Source organism: Otolemur garnettii, unplaced genomic scaffold, assembly GCF_000181295.1.
Source record: "Otolemur garnettii isolate 467f Iridium unplaced genomic scaffold, OtoGar3 scaffold00033, whole genome shotgun sequence".
Classification (NCBI taxonomy): domain Eukaryota; kingdom Metazoa; phylum Chordata; class Mammalia; order Primates; family Galagidae; genus Otolemur; species Otolemur garnettii.
The window spans coordinates 804149-814290 of record NW_003852428.1 but is presented as its reverse complement, the minus strand read 5'-3'; the positions used below and the strand labels follow the sequence as shown (position 1 = coordinate 814290).

Sequence of the window (10142 nt, the reverse complement as noted above, 5' to 3'; positions counted from 1 at the left end):
TTTTTTTTTTTTTTTTTCTTGGTGCTAAATTACAAAAAATGAGCTAGTCTGGGAGTGGTAAATCTCACCTTTTCCGTGACACACAGCTTAGTATGGATTTAAAATATTTCTGTATATCAGTTGCATATTTGAAGACTGGCCCCTCACCTTCACCCCAGTCATCGCAAAGAGTAACAAGGAAAAAGTTGTCTGAGGCTGGAAACCAAAGAAATGTCAAAGTAAATGACGCACAGTGAGAAACAGGAGTAGTGTCAGAGTTGATGGCAGTAATGAAAAGGTCAAGAGCGCACACAGCTTTGTAGGAATAATTCTGGACTTTACTCTGAATATGACAGAAGCCGTCAGATGAATCCCAACTAAGGGTGACCACATCTGACATAATGAGAAATGATCCTTTCATAGTTACTGGGTTCAAAAATATAGTTAGATAGATACCTAGAATGAATAATAGTTGATAGCACAGCAAAGCGACTATATACATTACGTTATGGTGTGCGTTAAAACAATTAAGAGTGGAATTAAAATGTTCCTAAAGCAAAGAAAAATAATTTATCAAAGATAAATGCTTGAGATTATGAGTAATTTTTCTGATTGGATTATTACATATCATTTGCCTGTAACAAAGCATGACATGTAACTTACACATGTATACATCTATTATGTACCCATAATAATTTTAAAAGTTAAAAATATTTTAAAAGATCCCTCTGGGTAATAGACACTAGACTCTTGGAGTAGAACAAAAGTAGAAGCTGGAGATTAGGTGCCACTGACTATGTCATTATTCTCTTAACGACGGCTTAAACCAGAGTGGTCACCATAGGTGCAGTGAACAGTGGTCAGAGTTGCTCACAGGTGATAAGAAGTTAGAAATATCAAATCACTTAGTGACAGATTTACGGTTGACCTTTGAACAGCACTAGCATTAGCAGCACAGACTCAAGCTATTGAAAATCTGCATATAACTTTCAGTTCCCCTAAAACTTAAAACTTTATAACCAACTGTTGACTGGAAATCGTCTGTAACACAAATGATTGATTAACAGTATTTCATACGTCATACAATATATACTACATACTGTATTCGTACCACAAAGCAGACCAGAAAAAAGAGAATGTTATTCAGAAAATCATAAGGGGACTCACAGGGACCAAAGGACAGATGAGCAGAGGGCACGGACAAGCATGGTGGACCAAGGGCACAGCACAGACAGCTGTAGCAATGTGGCGGTGACCATCCAAGAGTGGTTGCAGGAGCCGTGAGATCAGCGGGCTTTGGCCAAGTGGACAAAAGTCTTGCAGCAGGGTGGCACAAATATTCCATAGAAAAGCAGGTTTAGCTCAGCTCTTGTCCCTCTGCACTAGCTGGTTTTCTGGGAGGCAAATGGGCCGTGGTCTTCGGAGTGGTCTCATATATCACTCAGCATAGAGACAGCCCGAGGACTCAGGGTCTCAATGGGGTCTGTATCTGTGTGTCTAGTGCTACCAGTGCTCAGTCTTGGAGGGATGCTCTTACAGTGTGGAAGGCATATTGAGTCACCTCTCCTGTGGCAGAGCACATTCAGGATCTTCACCATAATGCTGATGTTAAAACTCTGCACTGAGGTTCGCGAGGCAAATGAGCTGACCATTAAACTTGAATCCTTTGTAGAATTCCATCCTCAAGACTTCTGGCACTGAAGAAATTTCTTGAATTGTTTGCCCGTGGGGGATCCTGTCCAGGGCCACAGAGGACACAAGCACCAAGACAGCCCTTGCCTGGGCACGTTTTAGATAGTCACTCCTTTAACACAATTCACTTCCTGCTGAAGGGCAAACCCCTGCAGGTCTCTGCCAGTGGCCCCCTGAAAGCGCCAGTGGACCTCTCCATCCTGTGGCAGGTGTAGGCCTTTGCCTGCCACGCCAGAAGCCAGCACTCCATGCAGGGCTCTTTGCAGGGCCAAGGCCCACTAACTAGACCCTTGTCCTCCTGGGTGAGAGCTGGGTCTGAGGAAAGACAGTGTCCAAGGTGTCAAAATTGGCCTTTTCATCAGCAGCACTAGGATGGGTGCAGTGGGGCCCAGGGCCCAAGTGTTCACCACAGCAATGAAGGCAGTGAAAGCAGATTTCATGGGCAAAGGGCTGGGTTTCACGTGTTTTTTAGGTCATGGAGAAAAGGAAGCATCTTTTCCTATTTTCTCTCAGAAAACACCCAACCTGAACCTGAGATATGGTCAGAAATATACAAGAGGCCAACTTCAGGCCTCTGTGGGACAGTGGGCCTCAGGAACCTTGTCTGATCTTGGGCCATCTGGGCTCCAGCCTTCTCCAGAGCATGAGCATGGTGGGAGTACTAGGGGCAGAAAGAGAGAAGGAGAAAGAGCATGGGTAGACCTTAAGTCCAGGGAGCCGAGCCTTCAGTTCGATGTGACCTTGACCTTAATTAAGTCTGATGAGCTGAGCCATTGGTACAATGTGACCTTCATCAGACACCTGGGTAACTCAAAATGGCTTTTGCCGCCCAGTGGGGTATACCCTAAGAACATGGCAAGACCTGATATTCTCTGCCTCAGAGACACGTGGAAAGGAGATGGTGGGGACTCAGCATACATTTGTTCTAGATTTCCCAGCCAGACTTGTCATTTGAGGACTTCAGAGCATCTGCCTCCAGAGAAGTAGTCTTGCTACCTGGTGCCCATGGCCTTTGACCTGCAGTGATGCCAGGATGTCTCATTGCAACCGGGACTTTCCCCTGTAGATGCTGGTGTGGGATGCCCCTGCCCCCTTCCACAATCTGCTCCTCCCTGACCCTGGATGAGCACTAGACAGAGTGAGCTCAGGAATGTTTGAGTCAGAGCCTCCACTTCTCAAGTTCTACAGGACAGAAAGTGACAAGAGCAAGGGTCCCTCAAACAGTTTTAGAGACCCTCGTTGGGGACATTGAAAGCCTTCCCTGGGGAGGGCTCCATTTGCAGAGAGACTTGATTTCCATCTTCCAGGACAGATAGATGGTCTCATGTTTGGAAAGCCAATACCAGGGCCGGGGTCCCCATGAGGTACAGGGTCCTGGCTGTGGGATGGCCCCATCTCACATTCTGCTGCTTTCTGAGCTCTTGGCCCTAAAGCAACCTCTAGAGCAGTGGCTGGTGACCTGGCTGCAGGTGCCACTGTTGCCGCCCTTAGGCCACTGCCTATCCAGGCATGTTAGGTCCCACAGTTCTGAGTCTGTTGTGTCTAGCTGAGGTGGCAATCACTGGGTTGACACTTGTCACCTTATATTCTGCCCTGTACTCAACTGTCACACATACTGTACCATACTCAATAGCCCTGTGCTGACTCCATCTGGCCTCCAAACCACATAGTTCTAGAAGATTCTCTGAGTCCTTTTTCTTTCTGCTGGGCCACAGGGCCACTTACTGTGCAGGTAATGCTGTCACTGTCAAAGCTTTACAACATTAGTGATACTTGTTTGTGTCCCATGGGGAAATCTTCAAAGCTATTTCTTCCTCTGAATTTTCCTCAGAATAACTCTTGAGTATTTGAGGGAGGATCTTGCTTAGTTTTTTGCCTTATAGAACACTCTAAATTTTTTTTTTATTATTCTTTAAATTAAGGGAAATGTCCGTAGTAGTAATTGCCTCCAAATTAAAATGTCACCAATTGCAAGCTCTGTGACTAGTGAATTCATGTACTCTGATATGGAACTTTGAATCAATACATCGTGGGTTCAAAAAAATCAGAAGGGAGTAAATATGTGCCTGATGTTTTTCCAAATGTTTTGGGTGAAGTTAAAATTTGTCAGTTTTCTAGGTGACAAATGAAGGAGGTCACTGAGAACTTCTGTAGTCAATAGAAGGCGTGGAAGGAATCACTACCATTAACAGTTGGGAAAATTAACAAATCCAGCAAAGAATTCTGACAAGTATTAACTGGGGAAATAGGTTAAAAATTAGAGAAGGAAATGTTGTTTCCAAAATTAAGGAAAAAGTAATTGTGTGAGCAAGATAAAGTGATCAACTGTTTCAAGTACTGGCAACAGGTCAAGTATGATGTGGTCGTAGACTGGATCCACGGTTTCGTCAGGAGTGTGTCTGTCAGCTTAAATTCATGAGAACTACTCACCACTACCTTTTCACAGATCATAAATTCATGCTTATATTTTGGAGACGTTAATAAATTAGTAAAATTGTTCACGAGGAGTCTTCCTATGGTTTTCTCCAAGGTTCAGAAAAATCTAACTTTACCTTTGAACATTTTTTTAAATAGACTTAAATTTTCTTGAGCCCTAGTTTGTAATGCACTTATTGATACATATGTTAGGTTTAATATTTAGCTGCAAACAAGTGATCTTAATATGTTATAATGTTAGATAAAATATAATTGCATGTAATCTGATTATGTAATTCCATTTTAGTTGATTTATAACAAACTTTTATTTGGAAGAATTGAGGAAATAACAAGATAAAGAAATAGACCGAGATTGAAATCAACAATAACTAAACCTTAATACAATTAATGGGGTATTATTTAATCTTTACCCTTACTGTGCCACATAGGACAGAAAATTATTTTATAATGATGGATTAGTGTATTTGGAGCCAAATATTTAAATGTTGACAATTGTTAAATCAATTAATAATTAAGATCATTTGAAGATAAATTGTGTCATTTGTATACCAATAGTTGTCATGTAAAAAACCATAAACAAACTCTAATGTTTAAGTTATATCAAATATGATTCTGTACACTGACTTGTACTTAGCATATGAGTAAGACTATTCATCTATAAAAGAATATGTGGTGATTACAGATTTATTTTCCCCATTAATTTTCAGGTCAGAATACAGTAAATATATTTAGTCCCACACTATGCTAAAACTGAGATAGCTGGGGGAATTATGCATTTTACTTACAATGGCATTAAAAAAAGACTAGCTTTCTTATTATTTTACTAAACAGGTCTTGACCTAACTGCTACCTCACCAGCTACATATATATGCAACTGACTTGTTTTACATTTAATTATACTCATGGGAATATATTAGTGACTCCAACTTTAATAAGAATGTTCTAATCCCCAGAAGGTGATATTTTTCCTGCTTTTTTTTTTTTTTTGCTTCCTTAATTATATTCAACATACATAAGCTGATTAAGGAAGTACAGTGTCTTATACACTAGTGCTAAAGCCTACCATTGTAAAGAAAATCATAGTATATTTTATTTCAATAAGTAAATTTTCATACATATTCAGAAACATAAATACACAAATACATACAACACAAGTGAGTATGTTTTTCCAACTGAGATGTCTGGTTTGATAAACTTTACCTGTGTTGATTTCTTTCCTTATGATTCAGATATATAAAGAGGTATGTTTCTATATCAACATGATTTTGTCCATACAATCTGAGGAAAACCAACATAAACAGCACACACATAAATGATTTGACATATTCGCTTTCTTCTGGGCTCATAAGAACGTATTTTATTGACCTACCAGTTGCTATTTATATCATATTTGTGTGTGTGTCTCTATATGGGCATACACACACAGACACACAACTGAGAAATCTTGAAGAAGTCATTTAACTCTACAAAATTTATCTCTCTGAAAAAAAATAGAATAACAAAATATGTTCTACTAATACAGATGTTTTACTGATACTAACATAAAAAAGTGAACACTTTCTATTAAACATAAAAGACTAAAATTAAATATTTTTATAGTACACAAATATAATTCTTATGAGGTAGTATTAAAGAAACTCCCAAATTTTAAGTTACAGAATGATGTATGTGATATATGAAAATTAACTTTTTAAAAAACTTACATTAATAAAATGAGGGAAAGTATGTGCAGAAATTTGGGGATTTAGGTCATTCGTGAAAGCTAACAATAGTAATATATGTTTTCTCAGATCCCTAATTACAAGTTACTTTTGTATCTTCAAGAGAGAGAAAGAAAAATTAAAATTAGAAGAAATATGTGTATATACATTTTTTCTGAATGACTAGTCCTGGGTGAGATGAAGATAAATAATGAAAGAGGGCACAGTTATTTATAAATTTCCCTATATTGAAACTGTATTGTTTTCTACTGAGGAGGATGTTTGTGAAAAGGAGGAAGTTTGATGAAAGTTCCAAGGTCAATCCAAATGGAATTAAAATTATATCACATTATTTTTAGGGGAAATGATAGGTGTTAGGCTTCCTATGACAGATGAAGAAATTGGCTTTCAGTAAGGAAATTAAAAATTGTCACATTATATTTATTAAATAAATTCTGAATCCAAAGCCCTACCTACGCAATTGTATTGAAGAGAAAGATAATAATTGTACTTACCCTTCTGAATTTAAAAGTTGCACAAAACACATAAGAATAATAATGCATACCACTCAGTAAGGCAGCACATGTCAGCACTAACACAGCTGCAAGACACTGATATACCAAGGTTATGAAACCTTACCTACTTGTTTGTACAGTCCTGTGAACATAATTGTATTTAAGTTCACTAACTTGTCAGACCTTTGTACACAGCTTTGATGGCCATTCCATAAAAAGAGTTCCAAAATTGCTTTGAAGAGTGGACTAGGCACTGGGGTCAGTGCATAGCTTCCCAAGAGGAGTACGTCAAAGGTGTCCATAGTGATATTTAACAATGAGGTATGTAGCTCTCTTTTTAGAATGAGTTCATGAACATATTGTCAGGCCTCATATATGCCATTGAGACAATCCATTTAAAACAAAAATAAAAATGGTTACTAAGATTTTGAGTAAAGCCAATTTCTTGTGTTGAAATGCTTCCATATTGCTGATCTATTATTTTTCATTTTATAAAACTATATATGCTTTCAGGAAGTTTAGATAAAAAATTAAAATATTTCTAAATCTGAGAAGTCATTTGAAAGAATCATAGTAGTAAAGAGTATTCTATTGTATCCTTTGGTAAAGAAAAGTATTCACATTTGGGATTTGCTATATGGACTGTGTGACTTAAAAAATCCACATGAAGACATGTCAAACTTTGGAAATTTTGATGATATTTCTACCTTATAACTGAACATTCCAAAATAATAAGCAATTTCACAAAGTTAGAAACTGATTCCTCTGATGAGAAACATTTTTTTGTTTGTTTGTCACATCTCCCAAAATAAATTGATTAGGGCATTAAAATGGAAGAGTTTCAGATTATTTTTATTCAAACAGCAACATCAAATTCAATTTAATCCCTTATTTTAATATTTTAAGAGATGTAGTTCTAATCCTTTTAAATTAATACATTCAAATTTGTAAGTGCTGGAATACTTCTCTTAGCCATTAAAACTCAAACACAGAAATCTTTTATTTTCCTAAGGTTTTTCTTTACCTTCTAATGTCTAAGAATTTTTTTTTCATTTACCATTGATTAAGGACTCTAAGGTTTTTTTCTTTCTTTTAATATCTTTGTTTTCTGTTAATCAACTTTTTCTCTGAGTTTCAACTAAACTTAAAATATTTCTCCATGGTAGCCAGTTGTAAGATTGCTGCAAATAATGGGAGAGATCGAATTCCCCTCTGGAGCGAAGCAGGCCTGAAGTAGATCCTGCAGTTTGGTTATGGAACATTGCAAAAATCTAGTTTCGAAGGTCTGAAGTGTCTGAAGCATTGTCTGCTAGATAGCACATGTGGCATCTATGCAAATTTTGTTGAGCAGATGTTTGAAAATTAGTGAAATTCTAGTCAGTATGATTATTCAGAAGTTCAGTCTGCTCTTCGTAAATATAACCCAACATAGATGATGCATAGAGCCCCTAGCTGTGTTCCTTATGTGCTGTAATCACATCCAATAACCCTTGGGACAAGACATCTGGACTATATGCTGCATACCAGCTTAAAACTGCCCATTTTTCAAGAAATCTAAAAGAACATAAACACACACACAGAGTTGAGAGAGGCATATCTGATGTAGTAATGTATGTAAAATTATATATATGACTAATAAGCTAGTATAGACATATATATCTCTGTAATATACTTTACCCTGTTTGGTAAAATAATTACACATATCTGTAAATTTAAGTATGATATTAATTCTCTGCTTCATATTATTTCTTGCTAGCATTGCAGAAATCTAAGATATGAAATATATTAGTAAATGTTTGAACTATTCAAAAAACTATTGATAGACTTCATGTTAATTCACTAAATAACCATATGTTTTGTTGATTTTTTTAGAGGCCTGATATTTTTGTTGTTGCGTTTTGTCTTTTCAATGGTTTTTTAAAAATGTGCAAAGCTTCATCTGTTAGCCAGAAACATTAACTACATGTATCACCTAATAGAGGTATTTTGGTAGATATTTACTAGTGTTTACTGATACTATATTCTATTTTTTAACTTGGGCAAGAGCATAGGTAAAAACATCTGTACTTTTCAGAACTCTTTACACATAACTAGAAAGATCAATATTTTATGAGCAAAAGGGTTTGATATCATGTCTGGTCTTAAGTATTGGCTTAGCAAGTAGGGAGTAAATAGCAACAAAAATGATCATTGGGGCTGGAAAATGTTTTTACCAAACTGCAGTGATGATGTATTTAATATTTTAGTTTTCTGATAAAGTAGGGAGTATCCTATATGACTATTGAGCCTAAAACTTTTGTGATAAAATTTGGAAAACAGGAGATTTGCAGGCCATGTTAGTTACTTTTGGCTGCATCTGACAAAATATTACAAGTAAGAGATGAGCTTGGAGAGGCAGGGGAATGGCAATTTGCCAGCAGAAATGAAAGGAAGAAAAGACAGGCCACACATTGACAGCATTGCCAATTAGAATAGCTGGCAATATCTCTAAAAGGTGAGAGGTAGGGTTTAAGGGTTTAAGCAAGGTGCTTGCTTCGGCAGCACAAATACTAAAATTGGAATGATTCAGAGAAGACTAGCATGGCCCCTGCGCAAGGATGACATGCAAATTCGTGAAGCATTCCATATTTTTAAATCCTGAATTGTATTTATTAAAAAAAAAAAGTTTAAGTAAGCTTTGAATTAGAAATCTTTCAGTCTAATGTAGTGCTTGAATGCAAAGAATAGTTCAAGGGTTAGTATCACTAAAATTGCTTAGAGAACAAAAATGTTCATGGCAAAGTTTAGGTCAAGGGGATTATATTAATTTCCTTGGGATCCTGTGACAAAATCAAAGAGTGTCTTCCCGTAAAAACATACTGTCACAGTTCTGGAGACCAAAAGGCTGAAATCATGGTGCTAACAATGTCGGTTCCTTCTGACAGTTCCCAGGGAGAATCTGTAACATGCTCTTCCCCTAGCTCTGGTGATTGACAGCTTTCTTTTGCATTGCTTAAGCAAATGTACACATCACTCCAATTTCTACATCCATTTTTGCATGACTTTGTTATTATACATAGCTCCATATGTTTATCTCTTCTTATAAAAGCAGGGATATATTGAATTGGGGAGCAATCCTGACTCTTAAAATCTCTTCTTGACTTACATGTTATTTACATTTGCACGGACTCTGTTCCCAAAGGTCACATACCGGGGCTACGAATGAAATTGGTCTTAATGTTATATATGACTCATTCAACTCCCAACAGGTCTCATCATCTCACTGAAGCTGAATAGGCTCTCGGAAATTGCAAGGATTTTGAGAAAAAGAAGCATGAATTAGAAAGATAACTACATGAAGCTTGTAAATGACATCTAGTAAAGAAAATGAGCGCGTTTATTGCACATAGTACCAACTCAAAGCAAATAGATTAGAAGCCAGTCATATTTTGTTTGTATGTTTTTGTGGAGACAAATGTGGTAAATTGATTAGAAACATTTTTTATTCAACAATATTTGCCAAGGAAAGTCCAAGGCATATAATTGTAGCAAGTTTGCTTCATCTGTTTGTCTTTCAGTGTCCTTGCATTTTTTTTGCAGTTTTTGGCTGGGGCTGGGTTTGAACCCACCACCTCCGGTATATGGGGCCAGTGCCCTACTTCTTTGAGCCACAGGCACAGCCCAGTATTCTTGCTTTTAAAGTGAAAACAATCATGAGTTATATCAATTTGAAAGCATTAAAAACATTTAACTTGTGCACAAAATCCTTAGGATAGTGCCTGACAAGTAGTAAGATTTTAGTAAGTGTTGACCATTTTTATCATAGCATATTTATGATAAA

General features: G+C 37.0%; 1 non-coding gene across 1 annotated transcript; it reads left to right on the top strand.

The window, feature by feature from the left end:
* The first annotated feature begins 8847 nt into the window (after positions 1 to 8847).
* On the top strand, positions 8848 to 8954 carry LOC111725220. Its single transcript, XR_002773339.1, has one exon. It is a non-coding gene; the product is annotated as a U6 spliceosomal RNA (small nuclear RNA).
* The last annotated feature ends 1188 nt before the right edge of the window (positions 8955 to 10142 follow it).